We start from the raw sequence: 27,935 nt of genomic DNA, 5'->3' as shown, positions 1-27,935 counted from the left end.
ACAGGAGTCCTGTTTAGCTGAAAATCAGCCTGCCTCAGATGTTCTGTTCCCTGAAAAGCCTTCACTCTTGTGCATAAATATTTTAGAGTACACAGGTAGATGCACATTTGCAAAGTGTACATATCTAAAGAGAAGCTAATTAGCTTTATAAATAAAGTCTAAAACACACACAAAAAAATTCTATTCCCTAGCCCAACTCCAAAAGAAACCACTCCATATATAATAAAAAAAAAAAACAAAAAAAAACAGATAAATAAAACCCAAAAAATCTACTGAGCCCACTATGGAAAGGCAGTAGATGTATGCTCAACTAATCATCATGTATGTAATCATTCTTCTATTATCCAGCTCTTGCATTATTATCCAGAACAATAGATCTCTATGTCCATTTAGTTAAATGCAAGCTTCTGATGTGTAGCCTTCCTTTCCAGTCTAAGGCTGGGTTGTACAAAATAAGTTATTTTAGATAGGCACTATCTAAGCAATACCTTAAAGGAAGGTGACAATATGCATTCCAAACCATAAACCTAGATTTCTTAGATCTTCTACTACTTAGAAACGCTCAAACATTAAACCATCAAGAACTTCAGTCAAAGTGCATGTTTGACTGCTATCATTGTATGAAAGATTAAAATCTACAATGTAAGCTGAGGTGCTGTTACACGTGACAGAAAGTTAAGTACACAAAAATATTTTTAAAGCTGATTCTTTATATGCTGTTTGCTTAAAAACAAATGACAAACCAAGCATAGCAGTACCTCTGATCAAAATCTAAAACTAGTTAACATATTTTCTCTTGCCACATCTACAAACCTTGTTCCTAAACTCTTCTTGCCTTCTTGAGTTTAGGGAAGAAAAGAAATGTGTCTTATTCAGGGTTTCTATTCCTGCACAAACATCATGACCAAGAAGCAAGTTGAGGAGGAAATGGTTTATTCAGCTTACAGTTCCAAATTGCTGTTTATCACCAAAGGAGGTCAGGACTGGAACTCAAGCAGGTCAGGAAGCAGGTGCTGATGCAGAAGCCATGGAGGGATGTTCCTTACTGGCTTGCTTCCCCTGGCTTTCTCAGCCTGCTCTCTTATAGAACCCAAGAATACCAGCCCAAAGGTGGTACCACTCACAAGGGGCCCTCCCCCCTTGATTACTAATTGAGAAAATGCCCCACAGCTGGATCTCATGGAGGCACTTCCCCCAACTGAAGCTCCTTTCTCTGTGATAACGCCAACCTGTGTCAAATTGACACACAAAACCAGCTAGTACAATTGACCCCTTGTCAACTTGACACACAAACATATCACTATTAAGCCTCAACCCTTACTTTCTTATTCATCCCCAAGATATAAATTACTTTAAAAGTCCCACAGTCTTTACATATTAAAAGTTCAATCCCTTTAAAATGTCTAATATCTTTAAAATTCAAAGTCTCTTAACCTTGGGCTCCAATAAAATACTTTCTTCCTTCAAGAGGGAAACATATCTGGGCACAGTCACAAACAAAAGCAAAACTCAAACTCAAATGGTTCAATGTCTGGGATCCAACTCATGATCTTATGGGCTCCTCGGAGGGCTTGGAGCTTCGCAAGCTCTGCCCTTTGTAGCACACAGCCAGTCTTCTAGGCTCCAGCTGCCTGTACTCCACTGCAGCTGCTGTTCCTGTTGGTCATCTCATGGCACTGACATCTCCAAAACACTGCTGACTTCTGCTGTTCTAGGCTTCACCAATAGCCTCTCATAGGTGCTCTTTATTGTGCCAAGCCTCAACTCCTATACATGATCCCTTCAGTCCTGCGCCATCAGTTGCAACTGAGGTTGCACCTTCACCAATGGCCTTCCACGGCCTATCACAGTGCCAAGCCTCAGCTGCTTTTCATGACCCCTTCATGCCTTCAAAACCAGTACCACATGGGTGACTCTTACACAGTACCAAGTCCAGCCACAGCACAAAATACAGCTGTGGCTTTCCCTGGAACATAGCCTCTGTGCTCTCAGAAAGCACTTCCCAGAAGATTTCATCTCAGTGATGCTAGTCTCTTCTTAATCACCGCTAATTTCTTAGCTCCAGCTAACCAGCATCAATAGTCCCAGTAACACAAAGGTTTGCTTTAGTGGTTCTGGTATCTTGTTAACCACAGCTGATTCTTCAGCCCCAGCTAACCAAAACCACAGAATCTTCACAATCAAAACATGGCCCCGTTAAGAGTCTTTAATCTTCCCTCTGAAATTTCACAAGCCAGGCCTCCATCCTCTGCACTGTTCCTACAGAACTCTTAATATCCTAATAACTTTTCTAGCTCAAAGTTCTAAATCCTTCCACAGTCCTCCCAAAACCCGGTCAGGTTGTCACAGGAATACCCCACTACGCTGGTACCAATTTGTCTTAGTCAGGGTTTCTATTCCTGCACAAACATCATGACCAAGAAGCAAGTTGGGGAGGAAAGGGTTTATTCAGTTTACAGTTCCAAATTGCTGTTTATCACCAAAGGAGATCAAGACTGGAACTCAAGCTGGTCAGGAAGCAGGAGCTGATGCAGAGGCCATGGAGGGATGTTTCTTTTTCTTTTTTTATTCGATATATTTTTTATTTACATTTCAAATGATTTCCCCTTTTCTAGACGCCCACTCCCTGAAAGTTCCACCAGCCCCCTTCCCTCCCCCTGTTTTCTCACCCAAACCTTCCTACTTCCCTGTTCTGGTTTTGCCCTATACTGCTTCACTGAGTCTTTCCAGAACAAGCGGCCACTCTGGAGGATGTTTCATACTGGCTTGCTTCCCCTGGCTTTCTCAGCCTGCTCTCTTATAGAACCAAGAGGTGGCACCACCCACAAGAGGACCTCCCTTGATCACTGAGAAAATGCCCCACAGCTGGTTCTCATGGACGCACTTCCCCAACTGAAGGTCCTTTCTCTGTGATAACTCCAGCCTGTGTCAAGTTAACACACAAAACCAGCCAGTACAAAATGGATACAGTCTGTTACTTATGGAAAGAGGCACATGGTATGCACTCACTGATAAGTGGATATTAGCCCAGAATCATTGAATACCCAAGATACATTTCACATATCAAAGGATGCCCAAGAAGGAAGAAGAACAAAGTATAGATACTTGGGTCCTTTGTAGAAAGGGGAATAAAATACCCACAGAAGGAGATAAAGAGACAAAAGGTGGAGCAGAGTCTGAGAGAAAGACCACCCAGAGACTACTCCACACAAGGTTCCATCCTATATACTGTTATAAAACCCAGACACTATTATCGATGCCCACAAGTACTTACTGACTGGAGACGATATAGCTGTCACCTAGGAGGCTCTGCTAGTGCATGACAAATACAGAGGGGACACTCTCAGCCAGTCACTGAACTGAGCACAGGGTCCCCAATGGAGGAGTTAGAGAAAGGACCCAAGGAGCTGAAAGGGTTGGCAGCTCCATAGGAGGAACAGCAGCAATATGAGCCACCCAGTACTCCCAGAGCTTTCAGGGACAAAACCATCAACGAAAGAGTGCACATGGAGTTACCCATGGTTCCAAACACATAGGCTGCAGAGAATGGCCTTGTTGGACACCAAAGGGAGGAGAGGCCCTTGGTCTTGGAAAGACTTAATGCTGTAGTGTAGAGGAATACTAGGACAGGGAAGCTGGGGAGGGTTGATTGCGGAAGGGGAGATGGCTTATGGGATTTTCAGGGGGTGGGGAATGAGGAAAGGGGACAACATTAGAATTGTAGATAAAGAATATATCTAATTTAAAAAATAAAAAAAGAAAAGAGGCATAGTCTAATAGTCATAAGGCAATGTATTTAAGAGCTGCACCAGAACAAATATTCTCTAAGATGAAGATGGTCACCAACTTTTTGTAATTTGTAGGGTGGATCTATTTGCTCCAGTCACTGGTTGACACAAATATGGTATGTACAAGTATTTGAAAATAATAACATTAAAAGGAAAAGGACAGCCTTGCAAATATCAGTTTCTTATATAAATGACAACAGTGGTATGCAGCTCTTTTTTAATACCCCAACAATTGAACAAGAGTGGGGGGAAGTTGTTGATAAGCATTATGTTTCAGGTGAGCCTTCAGTTCCTTGGTATTAAATGTGTATATCCAGATTTATGGAGTGAATGTGAGTATCATCCAACTGATAACAAAGTAGAATAAAAAGATGGATACACTGCCAGGACTTTTCTGTTTGGAGGCTGGCTGTCAGCAAGGAATACTGTAGATGCTATCATGGACAAAACAACTATCACTAACATCACAAAAAGTCGAATCATGAAGTTTATTGGTTTCTGCCTTGCCAAAAGCAGCAGGCAGCAGATCAGCATTGCAACATTCAAAGGAAGTATGCAGTATCCTAATACACAGAGACTCTGAAAAAAAAAAAAGCAATGTTTCTGCCAAGAATCTTGGAATTTAGCATGATGAGTACTGCTCCAAACCAGATGATAACAAATACTGCTGCAAATTCTGGTCCTCTTCCATCTTTCTCCCCATCAATGGGACTCTTTTGTAACATCAATGCAACTGTCACACAAAGTATCAGTGGGACCCACAAATCCCAATCTCTTAACAGGGCATTACTTTTCCTTGGATATAAAACGTGCATAAATTTCCTTCTCACAGCTTTTAGATCTCGCATAATGGTCCGATGAATGGATTCGTTTAGTGTGGAGCTGTCATGTTCTTGAGCACGAGCTCTTGTGGGGATAGTAATCTCTCCTTCTATGGGAATGTCCTGTGAAATTGACACATCAGACAACCCTGCAAACAGTGGCTTAGATGACACTACTTCCTGTTCTCCCAGAGAGTCTTCTGCTTCCTCCATCTTGATAAACCTCCTTCTGTTCCCCTCCCATGTGCCTTTGCCTCAAATTTTTATTATTTATTTATTTACGTTCCTGTCATTGTTCTCACCACTCGGTTCTCCCCTCCTATAATTCCTCATCCCATTCCTACTCTGCCTTGCCTCTGAGATGGCACTCCCCCTACAGCAGACCTCTGACCTTGCCTGGGGCCGCAAGTTTCTCAAAGATTAGGCACATTTCCCACTGAGGCGTGACCATGCAAAGCTCTGCTATATTTATTTCAGGGGCCAAGGACTGGCCTGTGTATGCGCCTGGTTGGTGGCTCAGTCTCTAGGAGCTGCTTGGTATGTGGGTAAGTAGAGACTGCTGTTCTTCCCGGGAGGTCGCTTTCCTCTTCAACTTCTTAAATCTTTCCCCTAATTCAACCATAGGAGTGCCAAATTTCAGTCCAATGGTTGGGTGTAAGTATCTACATATGTCTCAGTCAGCTGCTGGTAGGGCCTCTCATGGGACAGCCACGCCAGGCTCCCATTTGTAAACACATCACAGAATCAGTAATAGTGTCTGGCCTTGGTGCCCTCCCATGAGATGAATCCCAAGTTCTTAAGCATGTTCTCTGTATGTGCTGCATGCTATCTGGGTATATTGTGACATGATCATTAGACGTTTGCCATGGATATTACACAGGACTATTTCTTTATAAAAAGGCTGACTAGTATTACTTGCCACCTGAAAAGCACTAGTAATTGCACCCTGGAAGCATAGATCTGTTTTGAAATCCTGAACAATATCTGTCACCAGATGCTGAAAGAGAACCTTGCAAATCAGAAGTTTAGCGAACTTCTTAAAGTACCTGATATTTCAAGGAGTACTCCAGCATCAGGCCTATATGGATGAGGTTTCTTCATCCCTCCAGTAGAAGGCACACTCTTGCAAGAGAGGTTTATGTAGCCACTTGTTTTCTAAGTGTTTACCAGGGGTGGATTTGTAGGTAGTTGGAGTTGTATGAGTCATGGTATGTGCATCCTCTTACCTCCTTTCTGTTGGAGGTCAGTGAGAGGCCATGATGCAAGACAACTACTGTGCAGTGTTGACATCTGAGACTTATAAAAACCCCTGATATTTATATTTCTTTGGTTTTGTTTGGTGATCTCCTTGGTGCAGGGGAAGTGCTGGCTGGAGAGAATTGCAGGAGGGGAGTTGAGATGGGGGCAGAAACAGAGTAGAACTACAGTGTAGAATATAGATGATAACTTGCAGGAGTTGGTTTTGCTTTTTCACCATATTGTTCCCAGACATTGGACACAAGTTTTTAGGTTTGGTGGCAAGTACCCATAATACTATTTTATTAATATTTATTTTATTCATATTTATTGTATGTGTATAAGTGTTTTGCCTACATATATGTATGTGTACCCTCTAGGTACTTGATGACCACAGGTTCCAGAAGAAGACATGGCATGCCCAGGGACTGGAATTTCAGATTGTTATTAACTGCTATACTAGGGTTGGGAATCAAATCCAGGTCTTCTAGAAAAGCAGTCAATGCTCTTACCTACTGATCCACCTCTCCAGCCACCATTACACTATTCTAAATATGTATTTTAGGGAGAATTAAAGCTTTCTTGGAGGTTTTCATTGGAAGATAGTTTAGAAGACATATGACAGACTGATTCAAAATATAATTTGAATTGTGGTTTTACATTGCATTATACATTATTCCTCTTGGTCCTCACCTCTCTGTTTAACTCTAGCACTATTCTATAAACATTCATATGCAGAAATATACTGTCCTATATATAAGTAAACATAATTTCTCATTGTTCTTCACAGGAAACGTGTTTAAATAGAGAGAAAACTTAAGTTTTAAGAATTTAAATAGGCTCTCCAAAATTATTAAGCTAAGATGGGGCTCAAATAGAATTTAACAGTAACATAACCATTAAATCTAAAATTATATTAAAATGGGCTGGGGAAGTGGACCAGAATTTAACAGCATTGGCTTTTCTTCAGTGAACCTGGATTCCCAGTACCAACATGACCGCTTACAAACATCCATAACTCCAGACCCCCAGGTAATTTGATATCCACTTCTGGCCACTGAGTCCATGTGTTGCACAGGCTTACAGGCTGGCAAAACACTCAGACACACAAAATTATAATATAAAACAGGAAAGTATTTTCAAATAATAAAAGCCATTTTTCTGAGGAACGACCAGACAGATTTCCAGAGTGGTTGTACCAATTTGCAACCCCACCAGCAGTGGAGCAGTGTTCCTCTTTCTCCACATCCTCGGCCAACACCTGCCATCTCCTGAATTTTTAATCTTAGCCATTCTGACTGGTGTAAGGTGAAATCTCTGATGTAGGATTGGTGAAGATCTTTTCCCAATTTGTTGGTTGCTGATTTGTCTTTTTGATGGTGTCCTTTGCCTTACAGAAACTTTGTAATTGTATGAGGTCCCATTTGTCAATTCTTTTTTTTTTTTTTCCCTTTAAAAAACTGTTTTATTGGCTCTTCGTGAATTTCACATCATGCATCCAATTCCACTCATTCCCCTGTTCCTCCACATCTGCCCTCCACCCTTGGAACCTCCCTCCAAAAGAGAAGAAAACAAATATAATAATAATAATAATAATAGATGATGATGAAACAAACAAACAAAAACCCAAAAACATCTTACTGTGGAAGGTGCAGCATTTCACAGTGTCACACAATATAGACCCTTTTGCCCAAACAGCTTCACTTACAAATGTTCATTGCAATGAGTCTTTGGTATGGTTTTAGGCCTTTGGCTTCTGCTACATCATCCTTACTGGATCCTGACCAGGACTCCTCTAGCATATCATGTGTCATGGAGATCCTGCTGTTTTGGATCTGCAGGACCAGTCTCTTCACAAACTCTAGCAGTTCATAGATGGGGCAGATGTCAGATAAGCCAGCTTAAAAACTCGATCTGGGCCTGGGGGGAAGCTGAGCTGGTCACTCTGCCAGCTCTCCTGTACCAGTACCACCAGGGCCAATCTCCTATTTTGCCCAGGTGATGGGTGGGGCCAGCATTCTCACAGCCTCAGGCTGGCACATCTGCATATTTGTTACCAGGAACAGCTTTCCAGTAAGACCAGGCAAAGTGCATAGGTTTGTGCTCTCTTGTGTTGCAGCCAGTGAGGGGTGGAGCCAGCCCTCAGACATCACCATGGCCCAGGTGGCAGCCCAGACCAGGGACCTTCCCAGGGCCTTTGGTGGTAGCATGACTCTCAGACATCAACACAGATCCCTGCAGCCTTAAGATAATCTTAGACATACTTTCACATATATTTCTAGAATAAGACTTTTCTTTTGATATTTAGCATTTGGGAGAACACAATAGACCTCCCACTTGTTTTGTTTTTAAATTACTGGCATTACTATTATTTATCAGACATTAAAATGAAATAGTGCTTGATGACACTTAAAGAAGTTAATGTGATTCATTTTGTTATCCACAATACAAAGGGGGCTGGGGAGACTCTCATTGGTTAAAACACTTGCCACACAAGCATGAGGAATGGAGTTTGAATCCCCAGAACCCATGTCAATGCTGGGAGACCTCATTGGCTCACTGATAATTCCAGCCTCTGTCGTAGACCATAGATCCCCAGAAGAAGCCATATCAGTGAGCTCTGGGTTTGATTGAGAAACCCTGCCTCAATGAGTGTAGTAGAAGCAAGATGGAGGGTGATTGCCCACATTACGCTCAGGTCTCTACATATATGTGCACACTCATACATGAACGCCCACACACAGGGGCACTCACACATATATAAAATATTCAAACACACAAAACAAGTACATACACACACAATGAACAAATAAAAAAAGCACATCAACATTCACAATGAACTTCATTGTCAGTCTTTCTATGCTCAAATGTCCTTATCCTTGCATCGTTGCCTGCGCCCTGGACAGCTCTCCCCCACCCTTCTCCACCCCATCCCCTCCCTACCTGCTCTTGGGGTTTGGGTTTGGGAGCTACTTGGCTCAGAATCATGGAGCAGGTGAGAAATGCTTCAGTAAGTTCATCTGAATACTGCTGTAAGCTCTTTTAATACCCCCCCCCCCCGTTAGTCCCAAGAAAGTATTTTAAACAGCAGTTCCTGGTTAGCTGGCATTATTTGCACCAGCAATCCTTGCTCTCTCAAGCAGTTCTCAATTAGGTCCTCCTACAGGAATGCTGGTGTCACAAGCAGTCCTCAATTAGGTCCTTCTGCAGGAGATGCTTCTGCAGCTGCAAGGCCCCCAGCATTTACATAGAGGCAGCCCTGCTGCTCCTGCTACACTTGAGTTACCTGTTTGAAGCTAGTCACCTGAATGGCTGGAATGCATCATGAGATGCTGATTTAAAGAAATAGGCTGGAGATCACCAGCCACCTTGCAGAGGCAGGAGGATGGGGAGGCACCTCTATGATGAGGAAATATGTGATAAAGAGAGAAAGAGAATCAGAATGGTTTGTACACAATGAAGAGAAGAGAAACTGGAAACACAAGGGTGGTGAGGACCCTGAGCGGGCACTGAAGGTCATGTCTGGGTCTGTGACCCTGGAGCAGCAGGGATCTGTGTTGATGTCTGAGAGTCATTTGTCAATTCTTGATCTTAGAACATATGCTATTGCTGATCTGTTCAGAAACTTTCCCTCTGTACTGATGTCCTCAAGGGTCTTCCCCAGTTTCTTTTCTATTAGCTTCTCCTGGGCATATACCCAGAGGATTCCTTAGCATGTAATAAGGATACATGCTCCACTGTTACAGACCGTGGGTCTGCTGTGGGATAACCAGGGTCCTCTGGCCCAGGAAGGCACAGGTCCGGCTGAGAGGACAGACAGAACAAACCACACACACACACACACACAGAGGTGGTTTGAACTGAATGTATTTTGGAGCTCTGAGGCAAGGATTTTTATACAGGAAGAGTTGGTATTACCATTTCAAAAGATGTAGCCAGTGAGGCAGGCACAATTATCATAGCCATTTGGTACAAGGAAATGCAACATCAATCAGGTACAAAGTTTCTCAAGTAACAGATACAGAAGATCAATTTACAGATGCCATCAAACTACCGGATTAGCATATAAAATCACTCATAGTTTACAGTAAACCTTCAAAGAGTTTGAAGTTTCTTATACCACCTGGGTCTTTAACAAGTTCTTGTGAGAAATCCTTATCTAATATTTAGCCTTTTACCTTTTAAAACAAAACTTCCTGACTAAATCAATGCTTTCAGTATCAGAGTGCCAGAGTCATCCTCATATACATATGCACAGCCATAAAAACCTGCATGTGGTTGGAAGGTAGTAATTATGTAAACAACTATGAGGCAAAGCATTGCAATACTAAAAAGGGGGGTTGGCAGTCAGTGAGTCAACTTCGAAGACGGAATTATCAGCCAGGCCTTAGGAATCCTGGTAAAGAGAGAAAAGGAGGAAGTAAGGGCAAACTGCTACTTGAGAACTAAGGGCCCATCTTAAACAGCCAGAAAGTAAGAGAGTACAGTAAATTGCCAGGTGAGATTATCAGCTTCCAAATATATAGAGAGTTCCTTTATTCCCAGGAGACATTTCTTTTCTGCCTCTGTCTGTAAAATATCATTTTTACAAGTATCACTGGGTCACCGCAGCACTCCACTATGTTCATAGCAGCCATATTTATAATAGCTAGAAGCTGGAAAGAACCCAGGTATCCCTCAACAGAAGAATGGATGCAAAAAATGTGGTATATATACTCAATGGAGTACTTACTATTCAGCCATTTGAAACAATGAATTCATGAAATTCTTAGGCAAATGGATGGAGCTGGAGAACATCAAACTAAGTGAGGTAACCCAGTCTCAAAAGATCAATCATAGTATGCACTCACTAATAAGTGGATATTAGCCTAGAAAACTGGAATACCCAAAACAATCCACACATCAAATGAGGTACAAGAAGAATGGAGGAGTGGCCCCTTGTTCTGGAAAGACTCAGTGTAACAGTATAGGGCAAAACCAGAACAGGGAAGTGGTAAGGGGTAGGTGGGAGAACAGGGGGAGGGAAAGGGGCTTATGGAACTTCCAGGGTGTGGGGGGCCAGAAAAGGAGAAATCATTTGAAATGTAAATAAAAAATATATCAGGCTATATTCGCCGCCTGCCAGGACAGAAAAGGGTCACTAGGTACTGTATCACACTGAGCTTTAGATCTCTGGTGGTGCAAACCGCCAGGGGTCTGCTTGCACCAAGGAACTGAGCACATAGGCAGTTTGTCTGCCAGCCCGCCAGGAGTGGGGACTGTCTCCTGCCCAGAGAACAGCAGAGGAAGAGATTCCCTGTGGCCATATTCGCTCCCTGCCTGGACAGAAAAGCATCACTAAGTAATGGATCACCCTGAGCTTTAGATCTCTTGGGGTGCAAATCTCCAGGGGTCTGCCTGCACTCAGGAACTGAGCACATAGGCGGTTCATCTGCAAACCAGTCCATCGTGGGACCTGTGTCCTAGGTGAGAATCAACAGAGGGAGTGACCCTACCACACCATCTTCGCTCCATAATAGATCAGACAGAGAACACCTGGTTGACCTTGATAACCTAAGTATAACATTGCTTGAGGCAAGACTGAGCAGGGCTCCAAAGGCACAAAAGAGGAAGGCAGCATATCAGTAATCTGTTCCAGAGGAAACCCAGTCATCCAGTGTTACAGAAATAACCTTAAAGATCCACAGTAGGTTGAAGTACCAGCCACTGACAGTAAGATGATCTAACACCTGGGAGAACTAGATGGCTAAAGGCAAACGGAGGAATGTTACTAACAGAAACCAAGGCATTATGGCAGCATCTGAACCCAATTCTCCAACAATAGCAAGCCCTGAACACCCCAACACACCAGAAAAACAAGATTTATATTTAAAATCACTGGTCATGATGCTGGTACAGGAACACATGAAGGACATACTTAAAGAAATTCAGGAGAAAATGGATCAAAAATTAGAAGCCTTTACAAGGGAAACACAAAAATCATTGAAAGAAATTCAATAGAATACAAAAGCCAATAAGAAGGAAATGCAAAAATCACTTAAAGAAATACAGGAGAAGTTTGATCAACAGGCAGAAGTCATGAAGGAGGGAACACAAAAATCTCTTAAAGAATTAGAGGAAAACACAAACAAGCAAATGACGGAACTGAGCAAAAACATCCAGGATCTAAAATCAGAAGTAAAAACAACTAAGAAATTGCAAAGGGAGACAACTTTGGAGATAGAAAACATTGGGAATAAATCAGGGACCATAGACGCAAATATCAACAACAGAATACAAGAGATAGAAGAAAGAATCTCAGATGCCGAAGATACCATAGAAACCATGGTCTCAACAGTTAAAGAAAATGCAAAATGCAAAAATCTTGTAACCAAAACATCCAGGAAATCCAGGACACAATGAGAAAGCCAAATCTAAGGATTATAGGCATTGATGAGAATGAAGATTTACAACTTAAAGGGCCAGCAAATATCTTCAACAAAATTATGGAAGAAAACTTCCCTAACCTAAAGAGAGAGATGCCCATGAATATACAAGAAGCCTACAGAGCTCCAAACAGACTGGACCAGAACAGAAATACCTCCTGTCACATAATAATCAAAACCCCAAATGTACTAAACAAAGAAAGAATACTTAGGGCAGTAAGAGAAAAAGGGCAAGTAACATATAAAGGAAGACTTATCAGAATTACACCAGATTTCTCACCAGAGACCATGAAAGCTAGAAGATCCTGGGCAGAGCTCATGCAGACTCTAAGAGACCACAAATGCCAGCTGAGACTACTATACCCAGCGAAACTCACCAATACTATAGATGGAGAAACCAAGATATTCCATGACAAAACCAAATTTACACAATATCTTTCCACAAACCCAGCCCTACAAAGGATAAGGGGAAAACACCATTACAACAAGGGAAACTATACCCTGGAAAAAGCAGGATAATAAGCTTCTTTAATCAAACCCAAAGACGATAACCACATATGTATAAAATTAAAATAAAAAATGATAGGAAGCAATAACCACTACTCCTTAATACCTCTTAACATCAATGGACTCAATTCACCAATAAAAGGACATAGACTAACAGATTGGTTACATAAAAAGGAACCTACATTTTGCTGCATACAGGAAACACCTCAGTGTCAAAGACAAAAACTACCTTAGAGTAAAAGGCTGGAAGACAATTCTACAAGCAAATGGTCCCAGGAAACAAGCTGGAGTTGCCATTCTAATATCAGATAAAATTGACTTTCAACCTAATGTCATAAAAAGAGACATGGAAGGTCCCTTCTTCCTGGTCAAAGGAAAAATTCAACAAGAACTCTCAATCCTGAACATCTATGCCCCAAATAAAAGGGTGCCCTCATTCATAAAAGAAACTTTACTAAAGCTCAAAGCACACATTGCACCTAACACAATAATTGTGGGTGACTTCAACACTCCACTCTCACCAATGGACCAATCAGGAAAACAGAAACTGAACAGGGAGACAGTGAAACTAATTGAAGCTTTGGGCCAATTGGAGTTAACAGATATATAGAGAACTTTTCATCCCAAATCAAAACAATATACCTTTTTTCTCAGCACCTTATGGTACCTTCTCCAAAATAGATCATATAGTTGGTCACAAGACAGACCTCAACAAATATAAGAAGATCAAACTAATCCCATGCCTCCTATCAGATCACTATGGAGTAAGAGTGGTCTTTAATAACAATAAAAACAACAGAAAGCCCACATACACATGGAAACTGAACAATACTCTACTCAACGATACCTTGGTCAAGGAAGAAATAAAGAAAGAAATCAAAGATTTCTTAGAGTTTAATAAAAATGAAGGCACAACATACACAAATCTATGGGACACAATGAAAGCAGTGCTAAGAGGAAAACTCATAGCTTTGAGTGCCTCCAAAAAGAAATTTGAGAAAGCATACACTAGAAGATTAACAGAACAACTGAAAGCCCTGGAACAAAAAGAAACTAATTCACCCAGTAGGAGAAGCAGACAGGAAATCCTCAAACTCAGGGCTGAAATAAATCAAGTAGAAACAAGAGAACCATACAAAGAATCAACAAAACCAAAAGCTGGTTCTTTGAAAAAAATCAACAAGATAGATAAACCCTTAGCCAGACTAACCAAAGGGCACAGAGAAAGTATCCAAATTAACAAAATTAGAAATGAAAATGGAGATATTACAACAGAAACCGAGGAAATTCAAAAAATCATCAGATCCTACTACAAAAATCTGTACCCAACACAACTGGAGAATCTGGAGGAAATGGACATTTTCTTAGACAGATACCAATTACAAAAATTGAACCAGGATCAATAGACCATCTAAACAGACCCATAACCCCTAAAGAAATAGAACGGGTCATAGACAGGCTTCCGACCAAAAAAATGCACAGGACTAGGTGGTTTCAGTGCAAAATTCTATCAAACCTTCAAAGAAGACTTAACACCGATACTCTTCAAACTTTTCCACCAAATAGAAACAGAAGGAACACTACCCCACTCCGTCTTTGAAGCCACTATTATGCTGATACCAAAACCACACAAAGATCCAACTAAGAAAGAGAATTTCAGGCCAATTTCCCTTATGAATATCGATGCAAAAATACTACATAAAATTCTTGCCCACCGAATCCAAGAACACATCCAAACAATCATCCACCATGATCAAGTAGGCTTCATCCCAGGGATGCAGGGATGGTTCAATATAAGGAAATCCATCAATGCTACCCACTATACAAACAAACTCAAAGAAAAAAAAACCACATGATCATTTCATTAGATGCTGAAAAAGCATTTGACACAATTCAGGATCCTTTCATGCTGAATGTCTTGGAAAGGACAGGAATTTAAGACCCATATCTAAACATGTAAAAGCAATATACAGCAAAATGTTAGCCAACGTCAAACTAAGTGGAGAGAAACTTGAAACAATCTCACTAAAATCAGGGACTAGACAAGGCTGCCCCTTCTGTCCATATCTTTTCAATATAGTTCTTGAAGTCCTAGCTAGAGCAATTAGACAACATAAGGAAGTCAAAGGGATACAAATTGGAAAGGAAGAAGTCAAACTATCAATATTTGCAGATGATATGATAGTAGATTTAAGTGACCCTAAAAACTCTACTAGAGAACTCCTACAGCTGATAAACAACTTCAGCAAAGTGGCTGGCTAAAAAATCAATGCAAGCAAATCAGTAGCCTTTATATATTCAAAGGACAAGCAGACTGAGAAAGAAATTAGGGAAATGACCCCCTTCACAATAGCTACAAACAGCATAATGTATCTTGGGGTGACTCTATCCAAACAAGTGAAAGACCCATATAACAAGAACTTCAGATCTCTGAAGAAGGAAATCGAAGACGAACTCAGAAAATGGAAAAATCTTCTATGCTCGTGGATTGGCAGGATTAATATAGTTAAAATGGCCATCTTGCCAAAGGCAATTTACAGATTCAATGCTATTCTCATAAAAATCCCAACCCAGTTCTTCATAGAGCTAGAAAGAGCAATTCTCAAATTCATCTGGAATAACAAAAAACGCAGGATAGCTAAAGCTATTCTCAACAGTAAAAGAACTTCAGGGAGATTCAGTATCCCAGACTTTAAACTTTAATACAGAGCAATAGTGATGAAAACTGCATGGTAATGGTACAATGTCTGGCAAGCAAACCAATGGAATAGGATTGAAGACCCAGAAATGAACCAACACACCTATGGTCACTTGATCTTTGACAAAGGAGCTGAAAGCATCCAGTGGAAAAAAGACAGTCTTTTCAACAAATGGTGCTGGTTCAATTGGAGGTCAGCATGCAGAAGAATGCAAATCGATCCATTCTTATCTCCTTGTACTAAGCTCAACTCCAAATGGATCAAGGACCTCCACATAAAACCTGACACACTGAAATTAATAGAAAAGAAACTGGGGAAGACCCTTGAGGACATGGGCACAGGGGAAAAGTTACTGAATAGAACACCAATATCTTAGGCCCTAAGATCAAGAATTGACAAATGGGACCTCATAAAACTACAAAGTTTCTGTAAGGGAAAGGACAATGTCAAAAGGACAAAATGTCAACCAACAGATTGGGAAAGGATTTTCACCCACCCTAAATCTGACAGAGGGCTAATATCTCATATATACAAAGAACTCAAGAAGGTAGGACCCAGAGAACCAAATAACCCCATTAAAAAGTGGGGTATGAAGCTAAACAAAGAATTTTTACATGAAGAACTTCGGAGGGCTGAGAAACACCTTAAGAAATGTTCAACATCATTAATCATTAGGGAAATGCAAATAAAAACAACCCTGAGATTTCACCTCATACCAGTCAGAATGGCTAAGTTCAAAAACTCAGGAGACAGTAGGTGTTGGCGAGGATGTGGAGAAAGAGGAACACTCTTCCACTGCTGGTGGGATTGCAAGATGGTGCAACCACTTTGGAAATCATTCTGGTGGTTCCTCAGAAAACTGGGCATGACACTTCCTGAGGACTCTGTTATACCACTCCTGGGCATATACCCAGAGGATTCTTCAGCTTGCAATAAGGACACATGCTCCACTATGTTCATAGCAGCCCTGTTTGTAGTAGCCAGAAGCTGGAAAGAACCCATGTGTCCTTCAACAGAGGAATGGATACAAAAATGTGGTATATTTACACAATGGAGTACTATTCAGCCATTAGAAACCACGAATTCATGAAATTCTTAGACAAATGGATGGAGCTGGAGAACATCATACTAAGTGAGGTAACCCAGTCTCAAAAGATCAATCATGGTATGCACTCACTGATAAGTGGATAACTTTGAATATCTAAGACATGATGTCCAAAAAGAATGGAGGAGTGGCCCCTCGTTTTGGAAAGACTCAGAGCAAAAGTTTAGGGGAATTCCAGAACAGGGAATTGGGAAGGGGTAGATGGAGGAACAGGGGGAGGTAAGAGGGCTTATGGGACTTGTGGGGAGTGGGGACTCAGAAAGGGGGAAATCAATTAAAATGTAAATAAAAAATATATCAATAAAAAATAATTGTTTACACAAAAATATATCAAATAAAAGAAAGGAAAAAAGCCATTAATTCCCTAAATATTAAGAAGAAAATATTTATCTTGCAGCAATCATAATTCTGGCAATTTACCATACCATTTTACAAAATGTTTGAGTAATATAAGCCTATGCTGGGCAAAAGGAAGTAGAGAAGTTGGTAAAGTACTTACACTGATAGTATGGAAATATAAATTGATACCAGAATCCACATGAAAACTGGATGCTGCTGCATGTGTGTCTAAACTTAGTGCTTGGAAAGCACAGAAAAGAGGATTCCTTACCACGTGGTCTAGCTTAATCTGAAAGCCCCTAATTCTAGTGATCTCTATACCTACGCTTGATCTATAGATGGTAGGACCTCATACACAAAAATACTAAAATTTAGCAAAATAGTGCATATAAATATGTTTCCAGAAAGAAAGAGAAATCTAATAACACCATCATTAAAAGTCAAATTAAAGAATTTAATGAGGTTCAAAATGCATATATTTCATTTTAAAATTAAAACTGTATAGATACTTGAAATTTACATTTAAGTATAAAATATTAAAATTCAAAAATGGTGCCATTCCCAAAAATTCCTCATATGCCTTTTTACTCATCTTTAGAAGGTGGAAATGTGAGGAAAAGATTAAATAAATAAATAAATAGATAGATAGATAAATAGATAAATAAAAAATAAGCAAGCTCAACATCCTATAAATGTATGTACATGTGGATTGAGATTGAGTCTTTCAGAACCAGAGCTCACATAAGCTTCAGGCCAAATAAACCTCAGTCCTCCAACTCTCAGAGTGGTACTAAGTTTCTCGAAGATCTAATTTCTGAATACATCTCCTTAGATAGTTTTTTTCCTTTTTTTTTAATTTGAGGAAATGATTACTTTTCAACTTCTAGGATAATTTATAGATTAATTTTGCTTTGACTTGAACTCCATATACTTGGAACATTTTAGTGTATCTTGTATTTTGTTTAAACTGTATTACTTGATATAATAGGCAGTCAGTATAAAGACCAACTTTAGGTAAATTTAGAGTGAAATTTCTTAACTTTTTCAAATAAATTTTAAGTTTTTGCAACAGTTAATGCCAAAAGAATGTATTTTGTTACTATTATTAATTAGTTTTCAAATTAATATGTGAAATCAAAGTAAGTAAGCCAGAAATGGTGGGTAGAATAATAATAATCCCAGAATTTGTGAAATAGGTGCAAGAGGGATCAGGAGTTTGACACTAGACTTAGCTATTATGATGGTTTAAATAAAAAATGTTGCCGATTTGTCCTTTTGACTGTGTACTTTGTCTTATAGAAAGTTTGTAATTTTATGAGGTCCCATTTGTCAATTCTTGATCTTAGAGCATACGCTATTGGTGATCTGTTCAGGAACTTTTCCCGTGTGCCCATGTCCTCAAGGGTCTTCCTCAGTTTCCTTTCTATCAGTTTCAGTGTGTCTGGATTTATGTGGAGGTCCTTGATCCACTTGGAGTTGAGTTTAGTACAAGGAGATAATAATAGATCAATTTGCATTCTTCTGCATGCTGACCTCCAGTTGAACCAGCACCATCTGTTGAAAAGGCTATCTTTTTTTCCACTGGATGTTTTCAGCCCCTTTGTCGAAGATCAAGTGACCATAGGTGTGTGGATTCATTTGTGAGTCTTCAGTCCTGTTCCATTGATCCTCCTGCCTGTCACTGTACAATACCATGCAGTTTTTAATACTATTGCTCTGTAGTATTGCTTGAGGTAGAGGATACTGATTCCCCCAGAAAATATTTTACTGTTGAGAATAGTTTTAGCTATCCTGGGTTTTTGTTATTCCAGATGAATTTGAGAATTGCTCTTTCTAACTCTATGAAGAACTGAGTTGGGATTTTTATGGGGATTGCATTGAATCTGTATATTGCTTTTGGCAAGATGGCCATTTTAACTATATTAATCCTGCCAATCCATGAGCATGGAATATTTTTCCATTTTCTGAGGTCTTCTTCAATTCCCTTCTACAGAGACCTGAAGTTCTTGCCGTATAGATCTTTCACGTGTTTTGTTAGAGTCACACACAAAATATACTTTATATATTTTGTGGCTATTGTGAAGGGTGTCATTTCACTAATTTCTTTCTCAGCCTGCTTATCCTTTATTCCTTGAGGAAGGCTACTGATTTGCTTGAGTTGATTTTATAACTAGCCACTTTGCTGAAGTTGTTTATCAGCTGTAGGAGTTCTCTGGTGGAGTTGTTTTTAGGTCACTTAAGTATACTATCATATCATCTGCAAATATTGATAGTTTGACTTCTTCCTTTCCAATTTGTATCCCTTTGACCTCCTTATGTTGTCTAATTGCTCTAACTAGTACCTAAAGTACTATATTGAAAAGATATGGAGAGAGGGTGAAGCCTTGTCTAGTCCCTGATTTTAGTGGAATTGCTTCAATTTTTCTCACCATTTAGTTTGATGTTGGCTACCAGTTTGCTGTATATTGCTTTTACTATGTTTAGATATGGGCCTTGAATTCCTGCTCTTTCCAAGACTTTTAGCATGAAAGGATGCTCAATTTTGTCAAATGCTTTTGCAACATCTAATGAAATGACCATGTGATTTTTTCTTTGTGTTTGTTTATGTAGTACATTGCATTGATTGATTTCCATATATTGAAAAAATCCCTGCATCTGTGGGATGAAGCCTACTTGATCATGGTGAATGATTCTTTTGATGTGTTCTTGGATTCGGTTGGCAACCAACAAATTGGGAAAAGTTCTTCATCAACCCTACAACTGACAGAGGGCTAATATCCAATATATACAAAGAACTCAAGAAGGTGGACCCCAGAAAAACAAATAACCCTATTAAAAATGGGGTACAGTGCTAAACAAAGAATTTTCACCTGAAGAACTTCTGTTGGCTGAGAAGCACCTTAATAAATGTTCAACATAATTAGTCATTAGGGAAATGCAAATCAAAACAACCCTGAGATTTCACCTCACACCAATCAGAATGGCTAAGATTAAAAGCTCAGAAGACAGCAGGTGTTGCCCGAAGATGTGGAGAAAGAGGAACACTCCTCCACTGCTGGTGGGATTGCAAGCTGGTACAACCACTCTGGAAATCAGTCTGGCGGTTTCTCAGAAGCCTTGGCAACGACATTTCTGGAAGACTCTGCTATACCACTCCTGGGCATATAACCAGAGGATTTTCCAGCATGTAATAAGGATACATGCTCCACTATGTTCATAGCAGCCCCATTTATAATAGCCAGAAGCTGGAAAGAACCCAGATGTTCCTCAACAGAGTAATGGATACAGAAAATGTGGTGTATATATACACAATGGAGTACTATTCAGCCATTAGAAACAATGAATTCATGAAATTCTTAGACAAATGGATGGGGTTGGAGAACATCATCCTAAGTAAGGTAACCCAGCCTCAAAAAAACACTCATTGTATGCATTCACTGATAAGCAGATATTAACCTAGAAGCTTGGAATACCCAAGACACAATCCACATATCAAATGATGTCCAAGAAGAAGAAGGAAGGAATGGCCCCTGGTTCTGGAATGGCTCAGTGCAACAGTGCAGGGGAATACCGGAACAGGGAAATGGGAAGGGGTGGATCAGGGAACAGAGGGAGGGAAGAGGGCTTATGGGACTTTCGGGGAAGGTGGATCAAGGAAAAGGGAAATCATTTGAAATGTAAATAAAGAATATATCAAATAAAAAAAAATGTTCCCCATAGGCTCAAGTGTTTGAGAGCCAGATCTTCAGTTAGTGGTGCCTGGAGAGCTATAGAAAGTGCAGCCTTGATTGTGAAAATGTATCTATCACTTGGGGTGTGACTTAAGAGTTTATAACTTCACCATGCTTCCAATTGCTTTCCTGCCATCTGCTTTTGGTTGAAGATATCTCAGTTTGTTGCTCTGCTAACTTCTACCATGACTTACTGCGACTTAAGAACACTCCCTCCGGAACTGTAAACTACATAACCTATTCCTTTTTAAAGCTGCTTTCTGTCATGTTTTATCACAGCAACAGAAAAGTAATTCATACAGCTACATAATGAGAATGAGGCCAACCTAGGCTACAAGAACACTGAAGAATACAAAAGGGATAGCAAGATTACTCAATGGATAAATGATATTGCTTAGGCTGATTACCTGAGCTTAGTCCCAGAAATTAGCATAAAGATGGAAGCAGAGAATATATGACACAACGTTGTCTTCTGACCTTTACTCATGTACTCTGCCAACACCTCCCTCCCCCACATACATCATACACACAAATTCACAATAATAAATAAAATTTTCAAAGGAAACTAATGGAATGATTTTAATGTAACATGCAATGCATGTATGTGCTGTGCATTATACAATGTATTATAATGCTAATTGTAGTAAATAGCATAGTGCTTACATCTCGTTAATATAATTGTCTTTTCACACATTGACCTTTGCTTTGTGATGAAAATATTTACATAGGTTAAAAAATATTCACAATCTGTTAGATGGAATTCTATAAATATCTAGTAGGTCCATTTGATATAGGCTGTAAGTAACCTATGTTGTTGCAGGATTTCTATTATGGCTCCAGATTATTGCATCTATGCACAAGTGGTATTAGCCAGACTTGAAATTCAATAGACTGGGATAATAATCTTCCCCTTGCACTATAGGTGTACTAGAGTCTCTGTCTCCCGGACAGTTAGATGTAAGAATCTGTTAGTATATGACAATGACTAGGTTTCACAGGTGCCATGCTAGCTCCAGGATATAGTCTTGTGCTTATTGTGATGGGGCCAATAAGCATATCATAGTATTTATCTGTCAATATGTGGTCCAATATAAGAGTATTATTAAAAGAGGATAGATTCTTGTCCACCAAAGTTGATGGCAAGCTTTGTTATATCAGAAATTCACTGTCACAGAGACCTTCAAATTCTTTGGAGTGTAGCAAGGCTTATTTTAGTGTTACATTCCCCAACCACATATACCCACCCTCTGCTTAAAAATGGCTGTGTGCATGGTGTTAGAGCAACTGTAAATTCCCATTTGTTGCAGAAATTAGATCTTTGAGAAGCCTAGTACCACTCTGAGAGTTGGATGACTTAGGTTTATTTGACCTAGGTGAGCTCTGGTTCTAAAAGGCTCAATCTCAATCCACATATACACACATTTATAGGATGTTGATCTTGCTTATTTATTTATTTATTTATTATTTATTTATTTATTTATTTATTTATCTTTTTCCTCCCATTTCCACCTTCCTTTTTTTTAATATTTTTATTTTCTATATTCTTTGTTTACATTCCAAATGATTTCCCCTTTCCCGGATCCCCCCTCCCCATATGTCCCATAAACCTTCTTCTCTCCATCCATTCCCCAATCACCTCCCTCCTTTATTCTCTGTCCTTATATTCCCCTCCAATGCTAGATCAATCCTTTCCAGGATCAGGACCTTCTCCATACTTCTTCATGGGAGTTATTTGTTATGCGATTTGTGCCTTGGGTAATCAGGGCTTCTGGGCTAATTAATATCCACTTATCAGAGATTGAATTCCATGTGTATTCTTTTGTGACTGGGTTACCTCACTTAGGATGATATTTTCCAGATCAAAGCATTTGCCTAAAAATTTTGAGAATTCATTGTTTTTAATTGCTGTGTAGTATTCCATTGTGTAAATATACCACATTTTCTGTATCCATTCCTCCTTTGAGGGGCATCTGGATTCTTTCCAGCTTCTGGCTATTATAAATAAGGCTGCTATGAACATAATGGAGCATGTGTCTTTATTGCATGCCTGGGAATCCTTTGGGTATATGCCCAGGAGAGGTATAGCGGGGTCCTCCTGAAGTGTCATGTCCAGTTTTCTGAGGAACCGCCAGACTGATTTCCAAAGTCCATTTCTACCTTCTAATCCTTAGTGGGTCCTTCTGAATACATCTCCTTGGAAAGTTTGTTTCCCTTTTTTTTTTAATAGCACCAAGTTCACTGGAGAATGGTCAATCTAACTTTGGATACCCTCTGATTAAAAAGTGACTTTCTTTTCCCTAGCAGCCACTAACTGCCAGTAGACCCTAAGCTAGAAAGTGGCCTTGTAAGCCCTCTCCACTAAAAATAAAAATTTTAACTGTCTTGATCTTGATCTTGTGCAACTTCTGTGTGTGCATATGTGCACGTTTTAATTATGTATGTATTTATGTATGTATGTATGTATGCATTTATTTATTTGTATGTTTTAAACAGGTTCTTACTATATACTCCTGCTGGAATTATAATTTGCTATGCAAATCAGGCTGATCTTTGACTCACAGAACACCTCTGCCTGACAGGTGCCATAATTCCTGGGTAAATATTTACTTTTAAAATATTTTAAACCAGTGCATGTACCAGTGTAGGGATATGTGCACATGTATGTAGGTTCCAAAGAGGCCAACCGTGTTTGATGCCTCTGAAACTGGAGTTACAGGTGGTTGTGATCTATAAGACCAGGATACAGGAAACTGAACTTCAGTCCTCCATATAATATATATTCTTAAGCATCTAACCATATCCCCAGCTTCTGTTAGAATGTTTTATGTGACTGAAATCAATTCAGCTGAGGATGCAGGTCAAGGCTCAAGTGGATAAGTGTAGCTTCTGGAATTACTCATATTTTTCTTGCTGGATTTTAATTCCTTATTAGATATTAGTTACAGACAAAAGTTTCCTTTCAAGCTATCCATAGTGCAGCTTACAATATAGTAATTGAATTCCCTCAGAGCAAACATATGAATTAAAGGCAAAAATGGATGCCAAGTTCTTTTGTAACCTTGTCCCTAAGGCTATCACTTCTATTCTATTCTGTGCACTGAAAACAAATCAGCAAACATAACACAGTTTCAATGACAAAAATGTCAAAAGAAGGGTCTCATTTAGCTCTATATTAGGGGATGCTCACTACAAAATAATAGTATGTTTCAATTCATTTCAGAAATATTTTGAAGTGTCAATGTGTGTATTTTGAGATGGCTGTGTGTACAAGAGCCTACCACTAAGCCTGGCCAGGTGAGTTCTATTCCAGGAACTGATGTGGTGGATGGTGACAACTCAATCCCAAAATTTGTTTGTTTGGTTTTTTTTTTTTTTTTTTTTTTTTTTTTTTTTTTTTTTTTTTTTTTAGCTTCACAGCTGCACCAAGGTATGTACGTATGTACTTGACAGTTTTCTGAGGAAAGTCTGACCTTCAATAGATGGGACTGTAATTATTACTGCACACAGGGAGGGGCAGCCTCTGTTCCATGGAAAATTGAGAGGTCTACCAAGGGAAAAAGCAGGTTGTCACATATTCATATGGGTGGTCTCTTTGACTTAAACATGAGGAAATTTTTGTGGCCACAACCCATGTTTTTCTCCTACCTTAAATAGTTTGTTCAATTGGAGAAAGACACTCCTGGGATACAGGCTGTCCCTATACACATTCCTTTCTGTGCTGACCAATAAAACTGAGTAAAGTCATTTGTACTATACACATGAATTCTGTTTTATCACCACATTACTCTATCATTCCAATACTTAAAATGTTTAAAAGAAGTGGGAGGGGAGTAAAAATATAGAGTGTGTTATTAAAAGAATGGGGAAGAAGGATATTGATTCATTCTTAACTGCTTCAAGCTGAGAAGGATTGTTGTCTGAGGGAAATAGTTTTATATCTGTTATTGAGAGAATCCTTAGGTCATTTAGTAGAAGAAGATTTTTAACTTTATGGACTGCAATGGATCATGGGATTTTCATCTTGCCTTTCCAGAAATAAAGTTTTGAAAGATAATTATTATAGGCTTATACATAAATGATTTGGTTACAGAGTGAAACAGAGAATTCCAAAGAAGCTGGTGAGAGTCAGAGTTTAGAAGTGGGAGAGTCAGAGTGAGCCTGTGAGAAGAAGTAGATCTAGAATTGATTCAGGTTGGCCGTGGCAAATCTCACTGCCAGTAGTATTGCACCAAAGTGAACTATCAGAAGCAACAGAGAACCACAGAGCATCAAAGGAAGGGAACGGGAAAAAGCAGAGGACTAATATAAAGAATTGTGACCAGCCTTGAGTAGAAGAGATGAGGGTCCTCTGCAGCTAGAGCTTCTCTACAGCACCTAAAACATCGTTTTGAAGATGTATTAGAAACAGATGTAGCTGTTACAGGGAAAGAGCTTACAAGGAACATTTTGTTTGGGTATAGGTGGAAGTTCAGTAAGTAAAATATATAAAAGATGGAAGGAAAACATAAGGAAGGGAATAGCAAGGAGGAAAGAGGTGATCAAAAGGAAGATCCAAAATTGGACCAAAAGCATATACATAGGAGGAGGCTTATGGTTGAATATTTTTCTGGTCCTTGTGTCTTTGGGCCTCATCTCAAACCAGTTGGGATTTCTTGGTGTGTTAGCAAAAGACACAAATATGATGCTTAAGCAGTAGTCAATTCTAGTCTTTTTAAATTTTGGAGTACCATGGCAGAAAAATAATTAAGTGGTTTCTGAAGGATGTTTAGCTGCTCTGAAATTCTCTAAGGTTTTATGAAAGCTGGTGAGACAGAGAGGTTAACTGAGGCTAGGAAGGCTTTAGGCCAGATTTGTCAGTTCTGAATCCTAAAATTAATATTTACCTTGACTGGAAAAATTAAATATCATGAAATGATATCATTTACTGGAAATAGTTTATAAACCTTTTAGCGGTTCTCAAGCACATGGTGTCTTTTTGCTTGAATGTTTTGTTTAGTCTTGTTTTTTGTTCTCCATATCACAGAATCTTTGGAAGAAACATTTAGATAAACATGTCTGAAGTGGGCAGGCCAAATTCCTTCCTTATAGCCAGCCTTTCAGTGAAATAAAACAATATGTGACAATCTTCCAATATTATCTATACCCCCAAAATATTTGATTCTGGAAGACTGAACCTAGTTACCTACATACCCATAACCAGTGCAGAAAACTTGAAAAGCATAACAAGTATTTTTCCTCTTATAAAGGCAACAAGTTGCCAATAATATAAATACCTATTACTAAGAGACCATTATAACAGAAAACTTTCAAAATAAAAGTAAGACTATCCGGGATTGGGGGGCAGAAACATAGACAGATCATAAGCATAAGGCAAAAGCATCTCAAGAACAGAAAATTTTCTATCTCAGTTAGATAAGTAGGCTTGGGGAACCTAATAAAAATGATAGGTATTCAGGATTTGCAGTGGAATCCTAGTGGGGACTGTGTGGCAAGTGCCAGGAACCATTAAGCTAAAAATTAACAAGTGATCTTCATGAGATGGTTCTGCCATAGACTATACATCTTTGATGGTTTTATTTCTTTGGGCAAGGCCAATAAGATTACCATATAGGAAATATTCCTGCTATTAATATTTTTTTCTTATTGTTCTTAAATATATAGAATAATCACTCGGTATTAGCCTACCATTTTGAGTTTATTTCTGAAGAACAAAGAAGATATACTTCATAGTGATGCCATATAGACAATTTATTTAATTCTTAATGATGATTCTATAAACATTTTTAAAATCATATTAGTAAGTAATAACATATTTTATAATAGGACTGCTATTAAGTCCTTTTTGATGTCAAAATGTCAATGAAAACTATGCCAGTCTTCTCACTTCAGGAGCTAATTGCTTCTGAGATAGCAAGCAGTCATATTCAATTTGGAGCACATTCTAAAACGTTGTAAAACAATTAACCAAAGGTTATAAAAAGGAGATAAGACAGGCTGTGGTGCCTCACGCCTTTGATCTCAGCACTTGGGAGGCAGAGGCAGGTGGATTTCTGAGTTCAAGGCCAGCTTGGTCTAAGGAGTGAGTTCCAGGGCAGCCAGGGCTACACAGAGAAACCATGTCTCAAAAGAAAAAAAAACATACCAAAAAAGGAGATAATGCTTTACTATAGGTACAAGGACAGAAGATAAAAATTTGAGTGAATTTATCTATATAAAACTTCAATAATACCTAAGTCACAAAATTATGGTTTGTAACTTTCAAAGAACTTGTAGAGCTAATGATAGATAATGGATGTTTATCCAGATTTTTACTCTTAATGGATATGCATGTAAACATTCTCTGTTGTAAACTTATTGAATTTATGTTTGATCTGTTAGTGAACTTTTGTAAATAAGTGATTCTTGGAAATACTATGTGATCTATTATCCTAGAAAAGGTTAAAAAAAAAAAACACTAGGAAATATTACATTTTAAAGCATTAGGAGTAAAGGCATTGGGAATGAGGGCATTATTATTCTTCTTCTTATTATTAATACAAAAAAGCAGGAGGAGAAAGTAAGGTTCAGAGAAGAAAGGAGAGAACTTAATAGAGAGAACTTTTTGGAGGAGAGCGATTGCAAAAACTTTTTGAGAACTTAAGAACTTAGAAATAAAGACTAATTCACTTTTTGAATTGTCTCTTCTTCCTATGACTTCAGTCTGGGAGTTAGAGAACGCAGATCCAGCAGAGATAGAAAAAAGGCTACTTTGAGGGGATTCTCTATTTTATAAAGTTGTCTTAATCAACTTAGATATTAAAATGTAAAGTTGCTGATTTAGGGCAGATGTAGCCATTGTCAAATGTATATTGAGTCCAAATTTGGACCAATAGCTGAACAAACATCAGTCTGGGGTCTCTCAAAAGGAGCTTTCTTGTTAGATACGTCTACAGACAGGCTAAGGGTGTATGATTTGGCAGGTTCTGAGTGGAATCAAAGTATAAAAGGGGTTAAATCCTCTTGCTCATTATGTATCTGTCATGTTCTGGATTGACCAAACATATCCGAAAGTAGACGGGGCTTCTCCAATCCTTATACCCTCCAAGAGTCAATAGACTACAAAGCCAGTGGAAAGGTCTTGCAATATTTGTGTGAGCGAGTTTCATTTGGGGTGGCAGAAAGTTTCTGAAATTCTAGACTTAGCAAGGCTCACAGGATTGGGAAAGCTCCCAGAACCTTTGAATAAGCAGTCTCAAAACAAGACAGAATGAGCTCCGGTGATACCTAACTGGGACACATTTGAGT

At 39.2% G+C, this 27,935-nt stretch overlaps 1 pseudogene; it reads right to left on the bottom strand.

Moving 5' to 3' along the window:
* Positions 1-4,107: 4,107 nt before the first annotated feature.
* On the bottom strand, positions 4,108-4,822 carry LOC127675691 (protein YIPF6-like; annotated as a pseudogene).
* Between the last annotated feature and the right edge of the window lie 23,113 nt (positions 4,823-27,935).

Source organism: Apodemus sylvaticus, chromosome X, assembly GCF_947179515.1.
Source record: "Apodemus sylvaticus chromosome X, mApoSyl1.1, whole genome shotgun sequence".
Classification (NCBI taxonomy): domain Eukaryota; kingdom Metazoa; phylum Chordata; class Mammalia; order Rodentia; family Muridae; genus Apodemus; species Apodemus sylvaticus.
This window is presented reverse-complemented; position numbering and strand designations above follow the sequence as displayed.